Genomic DNA, 18,108 nt, shown 5'->3' with positions numbered 1-18,108 from the left:
GTGGTCCCAGCCCGGCTCCCACCGCGCCGCCCCCCACATTCCTGATCCTGGAGCGCACGGGGGAGGGAGGCCGGCCGCCGCCCCACGCGCGCACCCCCGGCCAGGTGAGCGCCGCCGGCCTCCGGGGAGGGGGGCGGGGGGGAGTCTGCTCACCCTGGCCCGGATGCCGGGACCTGTTGAGGCTGGGTAGCCCCGAGGGCGGACAGAAAAAGAGGGTTTTCTACTTTGCCGGCCGAGGGCTGGATATCTGAGTTCGGACAGGTTCCGGGAGGCTGGCCAGCTGCGCGCGCTGCGGTGCGACCCGGCGCGGGACCTGTTGCAACCCGTCCCCACCCCGCCCTCGCCGGCGCGGCCCCTGGGCCCGGGAGGCGCGGCCCGGGCGGGCCCGCGCTGCCCTCCGCCGCCCGACGCGCAGGTGACTCCCCGCCTCCAGCGCCCTCGGCCTCCTGGGACGCGAACCTTCGGCGCGGGCGCGGCGGTGCACAGCGCGGGGCGCTCCCGGCGGTGAGTGGGGTCCCTGCTCCCGAGCCTCCCTGGAGGGTGCGGGGCGACGACGGGGGCGGGGACCGCCGGCACCGCAGGAGGCCGGGAGGGGAGGGCGCGCGCGCCGGACCGGACGGTCGCGGGCGTGCAGAGTTGGGTCCTCGGCTTTCTCTGCTTTTCTGGGCGCGCGGGTTAGGAAGTTTGCAAAGTTCCGTCTCCGGCCGGCCGCGTTCGGCCTCCCCAGGGACCCGCGCCGCCTGCGATGGGGTTTGGATCCCGTTTCCTCGCGGCGTCGGGGTCCGCGGCGCCGGGGGTCGCGGGGGGTCCCGGAGGGGCGCGTGAGCGGGAGGCGCGGCCGCACCGCCGGTGGGTGTACTTCAGATCCCGCGTGGGGAACCGAGCTCAAAAAGGAAAATCCAAGTTTGCCCGGACACCCTCTCCCATTTGTGTGGTTCCCGCTTCTGCTCTCAGAGGGGTCCAGACTTTAGAAACTTTTCGTTTCCCGGCCCCTGGGTCTGTGACCTTGACAAGCTCTCCGGGTCGTTCTGCTTCCTATCAGAGCCTGAGAACCGCTGCTGCGGGTGCTGGTGGACTCCAGAGGAGAGGCGATTACTGCTGGCGAGTCGCATGGAGACGTTAGGCCTGTTCTTTGTCTCCTGTTGGGAGAATGATCACCTCCATGGGGGGTGGGGGTGGTGAGGAGGCAGGTAACGTGTGTGTGTCAGTCGTCGGAATTACGGTGAGTGAAGAGACAACAGTGCTTTATAGGGAAGAGGCTGGCGGTCCGGGAGCACAGGCCTGCCTGGGGACTGTGCCCAGAGGGATGCGGTTATGTGGTGGAGTTAAGAGCTAAGGGTTTAGGGCTTCCCTGGTTGCTCAGCTGGTTAAGAATCTGCCGGCAATGTGGGAGACCCTGGGTTCGATCCCTGGGTGGGGAAGATCCCTTGGAGAAGGGAAAGGCTACCCACTCCAGTATTCTGGCCTGGAGAATTCCATGGACTGTATAGTCCACAGGGTCGCAAAGAGTCGGACACGACTGAGCGACTTTCACTTCACTTCACTTCAAGAGCCAAGGAGGCCAGAGCAGTAGAAAAGATCACGCTGGTGGCCAGGAGTCAAGACAAGGCTGCATGTCCCACTGCTCCTTTCCAGAGTCCCCTGGGGATTTTTCTGTCAGGTTAGGACCAGGCACCTCCCCTCTCTCCTGTCTCATCCCCAACACAGGCAGAGCCCCGGGGGAAATCCATGATTGGCGCTGAATCAGACTTGACAAGAAATAGGATAGGAAACAGTGAGGAAAGAGAAAGCTGGTCTTTTTGGTCTTCCAGAATAACCAAAGAAGGGGGAGTGGTGTGAAACCAGATCGGGTAGGGGTGGGCTGAGTCCTTGGTTTTGTTTGATTTCTCCCTGTCTTCCTACTGTTTCCGGAGTGATATAGGCCCCCCCACACCCTCCAGTCAAAATTGCGTCCCTTGCTTTTGAGTTTACAGCGCACGTGGTGTGCACACCTGTGAAGGATGCTGGCTGCACCCAGCAGAGCCTGCCTGAGGGGCTGGGTGGATCCTGCCCTTCAAGTTGGCACATTCTAGACCCCAGATGCTCAGAATGTATTGTGGGAAGCATCACCCATTGAACAACTGCTGAAAGGGATTGCACACAGGAAGACAAACCACACCTCTAGCTGCTGACTCAGTGATGTTTTTTGTGATCACTCTTTGGAGGTTGCTTTAACCATAACTGACTAAACTCTTTGGGATGGGTTAGTTAATTTATTATTCTTTCTATTATATCCCCTCCTGCTCCCATACTCCTTACAGTTTGTGGTAGAGCTTTTCTTGATCGTGACTTAGTCACCCTGCAACAGCTCGCCTCCTGCTTCCCGTCCAGTTGCGTCACACGGCTGGGTTTCCAAGCTGGGAAAGGAAGGATCCTTCAAGTTTGGAGAACCTTGTGGTGAAAATGTGATTCCAGTAAATCAGGCCTCTTCTATAATATAAATCTGGTGGGAGGAGACCTTTAGAAAAGGCCCCACACTTAGCTTAATTTAACTAATTATTGTGAAGTTACAAGTTGTGCTTGTGTAGCTAGTTAGGTAAGTTCATGTCTCTCCCTCTGTAACTTGCCAAATCTAAGTGTTCCAGGGATGTTTCACAGTTTCACAGAGTCTGTGAAACACAGTGTTTTAAATATACTTTTGATCGTTTAATTATTTCTGATTTGGAAGTGAGAGGTATTTTTGGACTTTGTTGGTGAATTTATTGAAAATCGATCAGAATGCCCCCCCCCCTCAACTGCCACCACCATGGGAACACAATTCTAAATGATGGACTTTAAGGATACCATGGGTTAAAATTTATACAGATATCACCTACGCTCCATCAAGAATTAAATCCACCAACACTTCTCTGAGCAAACATGCTGGGGCCTACAGGTGCCTCTTGCTTCCTACCAGCCTGAAAAGTGGAGCCGGGCTCCAAAGGGGATTGGCATCTGCCTGTTGGGAGATGTGTACTCTGGGTGGCTGATCCTGGAGGTAGGGAATGGGGGGCTCTAGTGGAAAGGGGATGCGTGGAGCTGAATTTGAATGGGAGCCAGTTAACTTCCATTAGGAAAGGAGGGTTTTTGAGGAGTTGAGAGGCTAGCGTATGTAACAGGTTAGGGACAGGGGTTGAGGGAGGCAAACGATGTTTTGAGCCGCTGTGATGCTGTGAGGAAGGTGAGCCTGGGCTGGAGAGATGATCCAAAAATAAGGGATATTCACCCGCTGGACACGTCTGCTTTGGGACTTGCTTGAGTCACATGATCATGGCTAATACAAGGAAGCTTTTCCTCAGGGGACATCTAATTACTACCCAATTTGTGTTTTATTTTTCACACTGTCCTTAAGAGTGAGGCCAGATGTCCCCTAGAGGCACAGGCCATTTATCTTCTGAGCTATGTGTCAAATAATTTGTAGGCTGAGCCCATCCTTGGGGAAGGTACGGTGGTAGTGGGCAGTCTCTCGAGGACTGGTGTAGGGTCTGGTGTAACCTCCATGTTACTGGCAGCAGCCTATATTTACATTTTTTTCAATAGCGTCCTTTCTTTGGCTGCTGTGGGACTCAGTTGTAGCATGCAGGATCCTTGTTGCATCCTGTGAGATCCTTCGCTGATGTGTACAGACTCTCTGGTTGTGGGGCACCAGCTCACTAATTTCCATGCGAGGGCTTGGTTGCTCTGTGGCATGTGCGATCTTAGTCCTCTGACCGGGCATCAGACTCGTGTCCCTGAACAACAAAGTGGATTCTTAACCACGGGGCCACCAGGGAAGTCTGAGCAGCCTGTTGTAAAGAATTTAATACGAAAGTTACGCAGTCATGATGTGTAAGGTTATCACTTTGTGCTTCCGTGCCCCTGATGTTCAGTTTCTAAGTTCTTTTCGGCTCTTTATGACCATAGACCATAGCACACCTGACCTCCTCTCTCTCTTGAGTTAGCTCAAATTCACGTCCAGTGATCCCATCCAACCAGCTCATCCTTTGCCCCCCACTTCTCCTTTTGCCTTCAAACTTTCCCAGCATCAGGGTCTTTTCCAGTGAGTCAGCTCTTTGCATAAAGTGGCCAAAGTATTGGAGCTTCAGCTTCAACATCTGTCCTGCCAATAGATATTCAGGGTTGAGTTCCTTTAGAATTGACTGCTTTGATCCCTTTGCAGTTCAAGGGACTCTCAAGAGTCTTCTTCAACACCACAGTTCAAAAGTATCAGTTCTTTGGTGCTCAGCCTTCTTTATGGTCCAACTCTCACAACCATACATGACAACTGGAAAAACCACAGCTTTGACTATACAGACCTTTGAAGGCAAAGTGATGTCTCTGTTTTTTCATATGCTGTCTAGGTTGGTCATAGCTTTTCTTCCAGGGAGCAAGCGTCTTTTAATTTCATGGCTGTAGTCACCATCTGCAGTGATTTTGGAGCCCAAGAAAAGAAAATCTGCCACTGTTTCCAGTATTTCCCCTTCTCTTTGCCATAAAGTGATGGGACTGGATGCCATGATCTTAGTTTCTTTTAATGTTGAGTTTCAAGCCAACTTTTCACTCTCCTCTTTCACCCTCATCAGAAGGCTCTTTAGTTCCTCTTCATGCTGTGTACTATCCATTCATTAAACATACACATACTGGCTATGATGCCCTCACCAATGTGTTCTACTCTGGGAATATGGGGTTAGCATTGTTCTTGGCTCTCAGGAAGTTCATTGTTAAGAACCTAATAATAAGTACAAACAGATATTAATGGATAAGGTTCCTTTACTTAGAATTCCCTTCATGCTCTCTGAAGACCCCAGCAGATACTGTATATATTCACTAATAATTTGTGAACTTGGACACTATCAGACCTGAGTTAGTGGTGATTTTGGCCAGAGGATTTAAATTCTCTCGGCCTCTCAAGTTTTTCAGTGATGCCATGAAGGGCTTGAATACTTGATCACTGGTGTGTGTCATTATACTCTGAAATTCTGTATGATCACTTTTATTTGAGGGTTCAATAAAATAGCGTTAGCTAAGGTCTCCCCAGAGTGTCACTGGAAACTCGTTATTTCTACTTCTGTTATCCAGCTTTCATTTCAGAGAGTTTTAGATCTCTATTTATCATTACATTGCTTCTCAGATTGTATAAGCATTACTCACTTGGGGAAGAAAAGGCAGTTTCCAGAGCACTAAGATGTGGCATCTTCCACCTCAATGGCCATGATAGAATTGCTCACTGTGGGGTGTCTGCCTGTCATCTATATACATGCACAACGATGATGGCTTCACTGTAAACAGCCAGTTCCTCTAAATGCTTAGTCTCATCTGACTCATTCAACAGCTGTTTCCTGATTGATTTTTTTTTTTTTTTAATCTACATCTTTCTCAAATAAATGTAACTCCTGAATTGTTTGAGAAAAGCAAAATAAAGTTAAGGTGTTTTTAAAGTAAGTTACTGTTGACAGTGTTCCCCAATGATTTCCTTTTTAATTTTTTATTTTTTCTTTCAGTCTCAGCCGTTCCTTTGCTTTTTCTTACTGCCCTTTAATGTTTTGGTCCTGTCTTAGCCCTTCTGACCTCTCTTTGCCCCTTACTGTTCCTTCTTGCCCCCTTCTTTCTTTGCCTCGGTCTTCTCTTTCTTTTTTTGCTCCTCTCTTTCCTTCCTCTCCTCTTCTTTTGTCACCTCACCTTTCATCTTTGCTCTGCTCTGCACGCCCAATCCCTGCTTCTGTTTGTTAGTATTCTCTTCATGCTCTCTGAAGACCCCAGCAGATACTGTATGTGCTCACTAATAACTTGTGAACTTGGACATTATCAGACCTGAGTTAGTGGTGATTTTGAACAGAGTATTTAAATTCTCTCAGCCTCTCAAGTTTTTCAGTGATGCCATGAGGGCTTGAATACTTGATCACTGGTGTGTGTCATTATATTCTGAAATTCTGTGTGATCACTTTTATTTGAGGGTTCAATAAAATAATGTTTTTTGTTCATCTGTTTTTTAAAAAATCTTTCTTCATTTCCATCTGTCATCTTTCTCCATCATTTCAAGTTTCTACTTTGGCGTATTATATGTTTCTAAGACTCTGTAAAATAAAATTATATTAAAAATATAAATTACAAGGGATGTTTTATTCTCTAACAGCCAAACAATGTTATAAAAAATTTCTAGTTACACTTTAATATCAAATACAATGTTTAGTAATACATTTATAGCATTTTTATGCATTTAAAATTTTTGTTCTTTTTCTTCCCAGTGGAACGGATGTACAATGATCATCTGGTTAAAACTAAAGATTTACCTCATTTGGCATATCTAATAATTCCATCTTTGCCTTGATTGTATTCCACTTATTAGATAAGCATTTTGTCACTACCATGGAGACTCATTTTTCTGTTTTTCATAAACTTATAAAATGAGTTCAACTTGGAATAAAATATTCAAATAGAGTGCAAATAAGACAGTAAAAAGAGGGTAACAATGTTATTGAAATTGCATATTGGCATGCTGACAGCCTTACTGGGCAGGAAATTGAAATATTTGTTAATGGATGGATTAAAGACTGGATTTGTCACAGAAGAGTTACTTTGATTGTTAGTGTCTAATGCAGAAAAGTTCACAGGGCAAAAGAACTAAGGAGGGAACCACTTATACATATAATTGAATCTTTATTTTAAAAGAATCTCAGCAGGAAAATGATACAAAAGAAAATTAAAAGTATACCCTATGTCTACAATTTCCATGTCTGTTAATGCCAGGCAAAAAGCATCAGCCTCTAGACATTGAAAGTGACACGAACATTGCTTTGTTACAAAAGCGTTTGTTTGTGCAGTTGGCCACTTCTTATACATTCATATCTAAAGTCCTGATTTTCATCCTGAAAAATCAGTCGCAGCTGGTATATCTTCAAAGGCCTCATTCAGAGCCCTATTATTAAGACAATGTATTCACACTATTTTACATTCTGTGTTGTGTTTATAGAGTAGATTTGCTCCCGTCTAGCAGTTTACATCTTGTACATAGTAGAGTTAGGACAAGAAACCTAAATGGAAAAGAGCATAAACTCTCTTCAAAAGCCATTGGATCCTGAATACTATTCCTCAGAAATTTGGCACAAGAACCCTTGACCATCCTGAGTAAGATATCACATGCGGAATAAGTGACTTGATAAAATCATTAATTATTCGAGTTAAAGAAACAAATTCTTGTCTTTGATTTTAATAGCATTGCATAATAATAGCATTGTTTGAGGGAGACCCAAACAGTTTATTTTGTTTACATTTCATATGAATGACTTTTATGTTTAATGTTTTTTATTATGGTAAAAGTCACATAATGTAAAGCATGCTGTTTTAGCCATCTTTAGCTGTAGAGTTCAGTGGCCCTCAGGGTACTCATATTGTTGGCTGCAGCTCTCACCATCATCCATGTCATGAGTTTTTCACCTTTTAAACTGAGACTCTGTCCCCATTAAACACTAACTGCCCATTCCCCATCCCCCTTCCTCCCCTCATTCCTCATCCCCTGACATCTACTGGTGTACTTTCTGACTCTGTAAATTTGACTGTTCTAGTTATCTGGTATATAACTGGAATCAAACAGTATTTGTCAGCATCTAATGTATATTGAAATGCATTTTTCAGGTTAACTTAACAAATGTCCTGCAAACATATTGTACCTTCTTTTTTCCCCACCCCTGTGCTATACACGGTACTCATTGGTTATCTATTTTATTCATAGTAGTGTGTTTATGTCAATTTCCAGTCTCCCAATTTATCCCACCCCTCCTTCCCCCCCACCCCTTTGTGTCCATCCTATACCTGGATAAAACCATAATTCCAAAAGAGGCATACACCTCAGTGTTCCTTGCAGCACTATTTACAATAGCCAGGATGTGGAAGCAGCATAGATGTCCATAGACAGAGGAATGGATAAAGAAGGTGTGGTACATATATACAATGGAATATTACTCAGCCAAAAAAGGAACAAAATCATGCCCTTTGCAGAGACATGAATGACTTTCTTCATTTGTATAAAGGATGGTTACAACTGAGGGCTTGCCTGGTGGCTCAGATAGTAAAGAATCTGCCTGCACTGCAGGAGACCTGGGTTCAATCCCTGGGTCAGGAAGATCCCCTGGAGAAGAGAATGGCTTCCCCCTCCAGTATTCTTGCCTGGAGAATCCATGGGCGGAGGAGCCTGGCGGGCTACAGTCCATAGGGCTCCAAAGGGTCAGACACGACTGAGCAGCTAATACACACACGCGCACACACACACACCCCTGAAACAAACAGAAGGTAGCTTTTGATAATGTAACCGATGATAACACACCTTCAGAGCAGTGCTAAGCTCTTTCCACTTAGAAATGTGCATTGTTGTCGGTATTGCCTTTTGTTATACCCTCCTACAGTTATGCAGAGAGGTCACAGGGAACCGAGGCTACTGTTCCTATGAAATCCTTAAGACCTAGGGTCCATTATACGTTCCAGCTGCATTTAACACATTTAAGGAATGTGTTTATTTAGACCTCATTGACTGATTTCTTCATGTGCATGTGTTTTATAAACAAGCTAAAGGAGCAGTGAAGAAACTTATTGAGAAAATAATAAAAGGGCTGACTTAGCATGGACCCTTTCCAGTCACATTTTTTTTGAGGGGGGAGGAATTTCTGGGAGGAAGTAAAAGAGGAATACTGTATTTCAACTGTGATATCTAGGAAGGCTTGATTAAAAGTGACTCCCGATGGAAAAGACAAATAAAAGACTGCTAGATGTTGGTATTGTTTTAGATGTTCTGATTTTTTTTTTTTATGGCTCTTTACACGAATTAAAACTAATATTTTTCTGAGCTAGATATATCATTACCATTTTTTAGCATTTTAATGAAATAAATGTGTGTCAGTTTGTACAGTATCCGCAGCATCTTTGCATGGTTTTAAATGGTTACTTTCTAAGAGTCCAAGATTATTTTTTCGCTGCTAAGTATTTATAACACCTTGAATTTCAATGGCTGTTCCCAACATACCTTCACAAAATACATTTTCTCAAGGCATTGTATTTAGAAGCTTCCGTTTTTTTCCTAAAGTACATTGTTTTTACTAATGTATTTGGAAAGCCACTCTTATAGTTCACATTGGAGCACAGAATTATTATGTTTTCCTACAGCACCTGTTCTTCTGTAAATGTCAACGTGAACCATGGTTGACCTTTTACTACCTTAAATAGACTCAAAAGGTGGGCCAGGAATGCATTTAACACATGTTCAACCTTCCTCTCCAGGTGGCCCTTGTTGCCTGCAGTGCCCTGGGCTAAATATATCAAGTCTTTGTTATAAATTCTGCTAAAGTTCAGAAACTGAGGTTGAAAGATCCTGAACCCCACTTTCTGTGGGATCAGGGAACTGTAGATGGGTGTTGGGAAGTGAGAGGAAAGGCAAGGCAAAGAGGTGAGCGGATGGATGGATGGATGGATGGATGGATGGATGGAGGCATAGATATGGATCCTTAGATATTTCTCCTTTGTGATTACATAGAGAGAATAAAACACAAGAGGAGAACATGAGACATGAGGCCTATCCAAGACAGTGGGGATATGTACTAACTGGTATGTAAGGGCGCTGGTAAATTAGGATACTGTTTGGTGGCCTTTGAGGGGTTTCCATTCTAGTGAGGGGGATACAGGCTGTGACAAGTAAGTAAATACCTTTGCTATTTTATAGCATGATAAGTGATATAGGTTAAATAAAGCCAGGTAAGAGAATTAAGCATGGCAGACAGGGTGTTTTGTTTTGTTTTGTTTTTAATCAGCAGTCTGGAAGACTTCTGTAAGATGGTGACATATAAGAAAGGAGTGAAAAGGAGGGATGTTCCAGGTAGATGAACAGCTAGTGTCAAGATCCTAAGATGGGCATGAACTCATAATGTTAACGGTAAAGAAAGAAAGGTACCCAGGGAAGATATCGGAACCAATTGACTGTGTGGATCTGGAGCCTAAGGGAGCAGTCAGGTCTGGGGGTTCGCCTGTTGTCTGTGGACACAGGGTGCATCCACCTGTGAGGTTTCTGGGGAGAGTGTTGACAGAGACGGTTGAGGACGGAGATGAGTGTAGATCCCAAGTTCAAGCCTAGAAACAGGGAAATGGGCCTTGATGACATTTGAAGGTAATTCTCAGCTGCTGTCCTGGAACCCAGCATGGAGGATATCTCAGCTGTGGTTTTTCAATATCGTTGGCTCTAACAACTGTCACTATAAAAATCACTTCCCCTAACAGTCTAGCAGTTCTCAAGGTACAAGGAGATCCTGGTCCTATTGCAAGTTTCGCCTGCCTTTAGAACAGAGAGATTTACATACTTCTTGAAACCATAATCTGGGTTTGTATCAGGGTGACTTATGGGATAAACTGCAGCTTCACTGTGCGGTGTTTTATCAAGTTGTAAAAAGAAATATAGACTTTAAGCTTCTCAGGGCTGCTCAGGAATACATAGTTACTCCAGCTTCGTGTTAACAATATACCAAATGTCTATCATCATAATTCATTTAAGCACCCAATGAATCCTTTCTTCCTGCTGAAATAAATCTGTTTAATAATAGAACTGACATTAATGACACAGGGACATGAGTCATGCCTTACAGCTAATTTGCATCACTATTTCTGTTGAAAAATGCAAGACTTAGAACTTTATTTCGCTAAGATGAAGTGCAGAGAAGTCACTTTTTCAGAATGACTTTAACATAATTAAACATTTTAAAATAAAAATTTTAGGGAGAATCTCCAAGTGACACAATAACATCTCCATACTTCTGATAAAGTGCTCATTTGACATTAAATTTTTTTTGTTAGAGAATGTGGACTTTATCTAAGGACTTTTACAGTACTCATTGGAGTTCTGATTATTCTCTTAAATGTGCTTTACAAAAGGGTAATAATTTGTATTACCAAAAAACTAAGCTCCACTTAGCAGAAACAAATAGGTGCTTACACCTTTCAAGTTCTGCACATGCATGCGTGAGGGCTTAGTCACTTCAGTCATGTCTGACTCTTTGCAACCCCATGGACTGGAGCTAGCCAGGCTCCTCTATCGATGGGATTATCCCAGCAAGAATACCGGAATTGTTTCCGTGCCCTCCTATGGAGGATCTTCCTGACCCAGGGATCGAACTTGCCTCTCCTGCATCATAGGCAGATTCTTTACCACTAGGCACTTGGGAAGCCCCTCTCCAGTATTCTTGGGCTTCCCTTGTGGTTCAGCTGGTAAAGAATTCTTCTGCAATGCTGGAGACCTGGGTTTGATCCCTGGGTCGGGAAGATCCCCTGGCGAAGGGAAAGGCTACCCACTCCAGTATTCTGCCCTGTAGAATTCCATGGGCTGTATAGGCCATGGGGTCTCAAAGAGTTGGACACAACTGAGCAACTTTCACACTTCATGCACACACCTGGGAAGCCCAAATGTTCTGCAGAGATTTTATAATTTTTTAAAAAGTTATGCTTCAGTATTTTTGGGCCTATTGTGCTTCGCATGTATGCTAAGTCACTTCAGTCCTGTCTGACTCTTTGTGACCCCATGGACTGTAGCCTGCCAGGCTCCTCTGTCCATGGGATTCTCCAGGCAAGAATACTGGAGTGGGTTACAATTTTCTTCTCCAGGGGATCTTCCTGACCCAGGGATCGAACCCACGTCTCTTTACATCTCCTGCGTTGGCACTAGCACCGCTTGAATCAACTCTAATTCTGTTACTTTGAGTTTTTAAGGCAATATGTGATTAGCTGGCTATTTAACAGGTATGTCCATCCTGAGCACTGATGAGCATGCTAAATAGATACAGTCTCCTCGATCATAGGCTCCTAGCCTTAGGAAAGAGGCAGAGAACAAGGCTTTTAATTGAGGCATCACACAAGATGCTCGGTGCCAGAAGTGCTATCTATGGTTGCCCCTTACCTGGCTGTGGTCATGACTCCCTGAGAGTCCGGGATGACACTACATCTGTCTCCCTGAGCAACTTATCTCATTAACCACATATAGTTATTTTCATTGTCTTTTCTTTATGGCCCCCGTAACAATGTAGCTTTACTTTCTGTACCTTTTGTACCTGTTCATGTGTTGCTTTGTAATAGTTATTAGACTGTTTTATATGTAGTGTTTTGAATTATCTATTACAGTCAACTTACCACATGAATGAAGAAAGAAGAGGATTTTCTAAAGTTTAAAATAACTGTTGGAATAATTGTCTTATCAGCTTTCTTTTCCCACAGTGTGAATATCCTCTTCCCCAGTATGAACAGTATATATTCATTGGTAAAAGTGTGTGTTAGTTGCTCAGTTATGTCCAACTTTTTGCGACCCCATGGACTGTAGCCCACCAGGCTCCTTTGTCCATGGGATTCTCCAACAAGAATACTGGAGTGGATAGCCATGTTCTTCTCCAAGAGATCTTCCTGACCCAGAGATTGAACCTGGTCTCTTGCATTGCAGGCAGACTCTTTACGATCTGGGCCACCAGGGAATCCCATATATTCATTGCTAAAAAAGTGAAAGTTGCTCAGTCGTGTCCGATTCTGTGACCCCATGGACTCTACAGTCTATGGAATTCTCCAGGCCAGAATACTGGAGTGGGTAGCCTTTCCCTTCTCCGGGGGATCTTCCCAACCCAGGGATCAAACCCAGGTCTCCAGCATTGCAGGCGGTTTCTTTACCAACTGAGCCACAAGGGAAGCCCAATTCATTACTAAACATTTGGCAAATACAGAAAGGTGTAAAGAGCTTTAAAAAAAAATCACCCATAGCACCACCACTCAAAGACAAGCACTCTCATCTTTATGTTTGTGTTTCCTTTTGGTTTTGGATGAATTTTCTTAAGTTATAATTTTGCTCTTGAGTAGTTCGGTAGCCTGCTTGTTGTCCGTATGGCATCCCAGCAGAAACGAGAGACGCCTGACTGTCTTGGCTTTTTTGTTCTTTTGTTTTACATTTGAAAATGGGTGCGTTTCATGTTGTTTATTCAACTTCAATAAAATGAAGCTGGATGGTGGAGGCTGACCCAGGAGAATCCAGGACAGGACTTAGTAGGCAGGTCTTTGTCACACCTGAGTGAGACATGCTTGCTTAACCACCTCCCTGCTTCCAAGTAAATTTCGCAAGTTTGTGGGTATCTATTCCAGATCTTTTCAGCAGGCAATATAAATATCATCTTAGAATTTTAATGCAAATGGTGTCCCCCCAGAACCCAACTTGTGACTCGTTATAGGACTCTGCCCAAAAATATGTCCTTTGCCTGAATACATATAGAAAGAGAGTACACAGTTAGAAAATAAGAAAAAATGGAGATATTACTAAATGAAATCCATCCTATATGACTGCCTCACCATTTGTAGCAATTTTTATGGCTGATATATAGAAAGGCTTTTATAGACACCCTTTGCCATCAGTATAGGAACATGAAGTTTGAAGTCATGAAATGACCAAGGTCTTACAAGTATGTGGCAGAGGAGAAGTCAAATCCTAGGCTACTGTTCCCACTCTGGGTCACTGAGCCAACCTCTGATTTGTCGTTTGCCTTTGAAATCATTCTCCTTTCCTATTTCATGTAATTAAAGATTACCCTAATATGCCTCTCTTTGTGTTCTCTTTGGATGAACTACTTCCATTTTTCAAATATTCTTTATGACATAATCTTCCTCCTACCCTCCTCCATCCTGTACTTATAGAACTAGTTTTTAATGTAAACTTGAACTTTAAAATTTATTGTGTTGGATTTCATCCTATCCAGCTGATTTATTTTCTTACTATGTAAGATCATTTTGAACACTGATTCTGTCATCTAGCATGTATGTTGTTGTTCAATTCTGTAAACTGTATCAACATTTTTCTATTTATTGGTGCAAATAATTGTCACACATATTGATCAGGACCAGGCTGAGATGGAGTGTTTTTGACACAAGATGCAACCGGTTGAGGTTACCTTGTTCCATTCCTTGGATCTTTTGGTGTACTAATATCAGAATAAAACATAATTTAGGAATAGGTCAGATATTGGTCCAAGAGTAATTTGCTTTAATTTCTCTTTCATTTTAAGCCATGCATAGAGTAATTCTCTGAGGTTTGACTTAAGTACATGTTCTCTCAGTAAAGTGTTTATTCTTTCTCCTATGCGTTTCTCTACAGGAATTACTCAATAAATCCTTCCAAATATAATAAAGGACTGTGTTTTATTGTCATGAGCATAAATTCACGGTCTTTATGTTCTTACCTTTGAACTATAGTTTAGACTGGGGATGCCAGTATGTTGAAGAGCAGCCAATAGCAAACAAACCCTGGGATTATTTTGGTGTGAAAGTGATCGCCATGCTCTTCCCCAGTTAAAAGAGATTAAGGAAACTGAGAAATGATTAGGTAGTGAGCAATGATACTTTCATCGGGATTTACAGAGCGAGATGCAGCTGCTTAGCTTTGTCCCTTTCACGCGTCTGATAAGAGGATGCTTCTCTTGGTGACCACGGATGGAGGCATTTGCACCCACACTAACTGCGTGTGCCACATGGGCATATCTGCTTGTGGACACGCCTGCACCCACATTGCAAGTGCCACAGGAGCTTGAATTCCTTGGCTGCTCGGGGGAAGCCTGTGACCTGCACTATTGGCCATTTTCTCAGAAGTGTTATTATGAAGTCAGCTTAGACTCTTAGTATGTTTGGATGCCACAATTAGGTATCTGATTGCCCTTGGCAGATTATCACAGTGAAGTTTAAATTTAGTAGTGGCTTCTTTAATGTTTTAATGGTCATCTTAAGTTTCTTAAAATCAAAGTCAAACAATATCGGCAGCATTGGTGATGGACAGGAAAGCCTGGCGTGTTGCAGTCCCTGGAATCGCAACAGTCGGACATGACTGAGCAACTGAACTGAACTGAAAAATTTGAAGAAAAAAGAGATAAGTTATTTTCAACTCTTGTCCACTGTAGATTATGATTTTATCATACAGGGATGTTCTGAAACAAGCCTTTGTAAAACATTTTCTCATCTTCTGTAAACACATATTTTGATGCTCATCATAGAGTCAATCCCCCATCCAAAACGAGTGATTTGAGGTATCTTTTCCTTCAATATTTGAAAGACTACAAAATGTCCCTTAAAGAAATTTGCCTAACATTGAAGTTATGTCAGAAAACTTGTTTTATAATAACACATACACTAGAAAAACAATTGAAATCATTTGTGAAGGGTAAGTTAATTTTTTTAAGTTCCTTTATTTGACATTTTTAAGATTTACAAATAAAAACTATCCTTTATGTGTGTTTATGTTAGCTTCCTAGGGCTGCTGTAACAAAATGCCACACATTTTGGCCTGTAACAATAGAGTTCATTCTCTCACAGTTCTAGAGGCTAACAATCTTATGTCACAGTGTCCTTGGGACCCCGTTTTCTTGGAAGCTCTAGGGGATAAGATCTGTTCATGACTTTCTCTTAGGTCTGGTGTTGGCAGTAGTCTCTAGGATTCCAACCTCTGCCTCTTCAGTCTCTTGGAGTTATTCTGTGTTTTTGTCTATGTCTTGTGTCTTGCAGAGAATACCCTGTCTCCAAATGAGATCACATTTACTGGTACTGAGGGTTAGGTCTTGAGCATATTTTCTTGGAGGACTCAGTTGAATCCATGACAGCACCATTGTTGTTCAGTTGTGCAGTCGTGTCTGAGTCTCTACAACCCCATGGACTGCAGCACATCAGGCTTCCTGTCCTTCACCATCTCCCGGAGCTTGCTCAGACTCATGTCCATTGAGTCAGTGATGCCACCCAACCGTCTCGTCCTCTCTCGTCCCCTTCTCCCGCCTTCAGTCTTGCCCAGCATCAGGGTCTTTTCCAGTGAGTCAGCTCTTCGCATCAGATGGCCAAAGTATTGGAGTTTCAGCTTCAGTATCAGTCCTTCCAATGAATATTCAGGATTGATTTACTTTAGGATCGACTGGTTTGATATCGTTGCAGTCTAAGGGACTCTCAAGAGTCTTCTCCAACACCACAGCTCAAAAGCATCAATTCTTCGGTGCTCAGCTTTCTTTATGGTCCAACTCTCACATCCATACATGACTACTGGAAAAACCATAGGCTTGACTATGTGGACCTCTGTCAGCAAAGTGATGTCTCTGCTTTTTAATACACTGTCTATTCTGTACATCTGTGTCTCTTTTTCTGTTTTGCATATAAGGTTATCGTTACCATCTTTCTAAATTCCATATATATGTGTTAGTATACTGTAGTGGTCTTTATCTTTCTGGCTTACTTCACTCTGTATAATGGGCTCCAGTTTCATCCATCTCATTAGAACTGATTCAAATGAATTCTTTTTAATGGCTGAGTAATATTCCATTATGTATATGTACCACAGCTTCCTTATCCATTCATCTGCTGATGGGCATCTAGGTTGCTTCCATGTCCTGGCTATTATAAACAATGCTGCGATGAACATTGGGGTGCATGTGTCTGTTTCAGATCTGGTTTCCTCGGTGTGTATGCCCAGAAGTGGTATTGCTGGGTCATATGGCAGTTCTATTTCCAGGTTTTTAAGAAATCTCCACACTGTTTTCCATAGCGGCTGTACTAGTTTGCATTCCCACCAACAGTGTAAGTGGGTTCCCTTTTCTCCACACCTTCTCCAGCATTTATTGCTTGTAGATGTATCTTATCAAGGGTGAAACAGATCACCAGCCCAGGTTGGATGCATAAGACAAATGCTAGGGGCTGGTGCCTGGGAAGACCCAGAGGGATCGGGTGGAGAGGGAGGTGGGAGGGGAGGATCGGGATGGGGAATACATGTAAATCCATGGCTGATTCATGTCAGTGTATGGCAAAAAGCACTACAATATTGTAAAGTAATTAGCCTCCAACTAATAAAAATAAATGGAAAAAAAATGACAAAAAAGAAAAATACACTGTCTAGGTTTGTCATGGTTTTTTTTCCAAGGAGCAAGCATCTTTTAATTTCATGGCTGCAATCACCATCTGCAGTGATTTTGGAACCCAAGAAAATAAAGTCTGTCACTGTTTCCACTGTTTCCCCATCTCTTTGCCATGAAGTGATGGGACCAGATGCCATGATCTTAGTTTTTTGAATGTTGAGTTTTTGGCCAGCTTTTTCATTCTCCTCTTTCACCTTCATCAAGAGGCTCTTTAGTTCCTTTTTGCTTTCTGCCATAAGGGTGGTGTCATCTGCATTGGTTGAATAGCAACAGCCTAAGACTGAAGTTGGTAACAGGACATCAGGGACATTGGCAATGCTTATCTCTCTGGGATTTCTTTCAGCCAAAGCCCTGATTTGGGGCCAGCTGCTTGCCCATGAGCTAATCATAACCTCAGACTATCTCTTATTTATGAAGCTTATAATTTCTCCTTGGAGCATTTTCCCACCAACCTCTTATTTCAGAAGTCTTTCCAGTGATCCTTCTGTGATCAGAAACTGTAAACAATGGAGACTAGGTTTAGCTGTTGGCTTAATGCTACAGTTGACAAAACAGTGTTAACATTGCTGATGGGATGACAGAGACTCTGCCTTTCTTTGACTCCTGAAAGACTTCTGTGACCAAATGTTTTATATCTTTAGAATAATTACACTGTAACATATTGTTAAAATGTAAAATAGGAATAGTAGTATAATAATAATTATGGTAAAAGCTAAATACTTTACAGGCATTTGCCTCATTTATTTCTTAGAATGACCTAATGTCATGAACATGTAACTGAACAGGACCTATAGGGACTTCCTGGGACAGACCCCTCCCCATATCTTCTGCTTTAGTACCTCTCTGAAGCACTCCTACCATAACAGCATCTCATATTTTCCAAAGTTTTTCAGATGCTAAAAGCCATCACCAAGTGAAATAAGTTGATGACCTGGAGTATATAGCCCCAGATCTATTGGAGCCTGAGGACTGATAATGTAACCCCTGTGACACCACGCTGGTACCTCACCATTAACCAGAGAATTGTGCATCAGGTGATACATCTCTTGGGATGTTTCTCCCTCACCTGCCTTTAAAAATGCTCTGCTGAAGCATTTCAGGGAGTTCAGGGTTTTTGAGCGGGAGCCACACATTGTCCATTCAGGGCCCTGCAATACGCCTTTCTCCAAACTCCGATGTT

The 18,108-nt window shown here is 43.3% G+C and overlaps 1 protein-coding gene across 1 annotated transcript in view; it reads left to right on the top strand.

The window, feature by feature from the left end:
* The first annotated feature begins 394 nt into the window (after positions 1 to 394).
* FAM83B (family with sequence similarity 83 member B) overlaps positions 395 to 18,108 on the top strand; it is a 100,513-nt gene continuing 82,799 nt past the window's right edge. Inside the window, exon 1 of the mRNA XM_061146359.1 lies at positions 395 to 504. The gene's annotated coding sequence lies outside the window, so the exon portion shown is untranslated. The remainder of the gene's footprint in view (positions 505 to 18,108) is intronic.

Source organism: Dama dama, chromosome 7 (assembly GCF_033118175.1).
Source record: "Dama dama isolate Ldn47 chromosome 7, ASM3311817v1, whole genome shotgun sequence".
NCBI lineage: Eukaryota > Metazoa > Chordata > Mammalia > Artiodactyla > Cervidae > Dama > Dama dama.
Note: the sequence above shows the minus strand (reverse complement) of the source record. Positions and strands in the feature narration are given on the sequence as shown.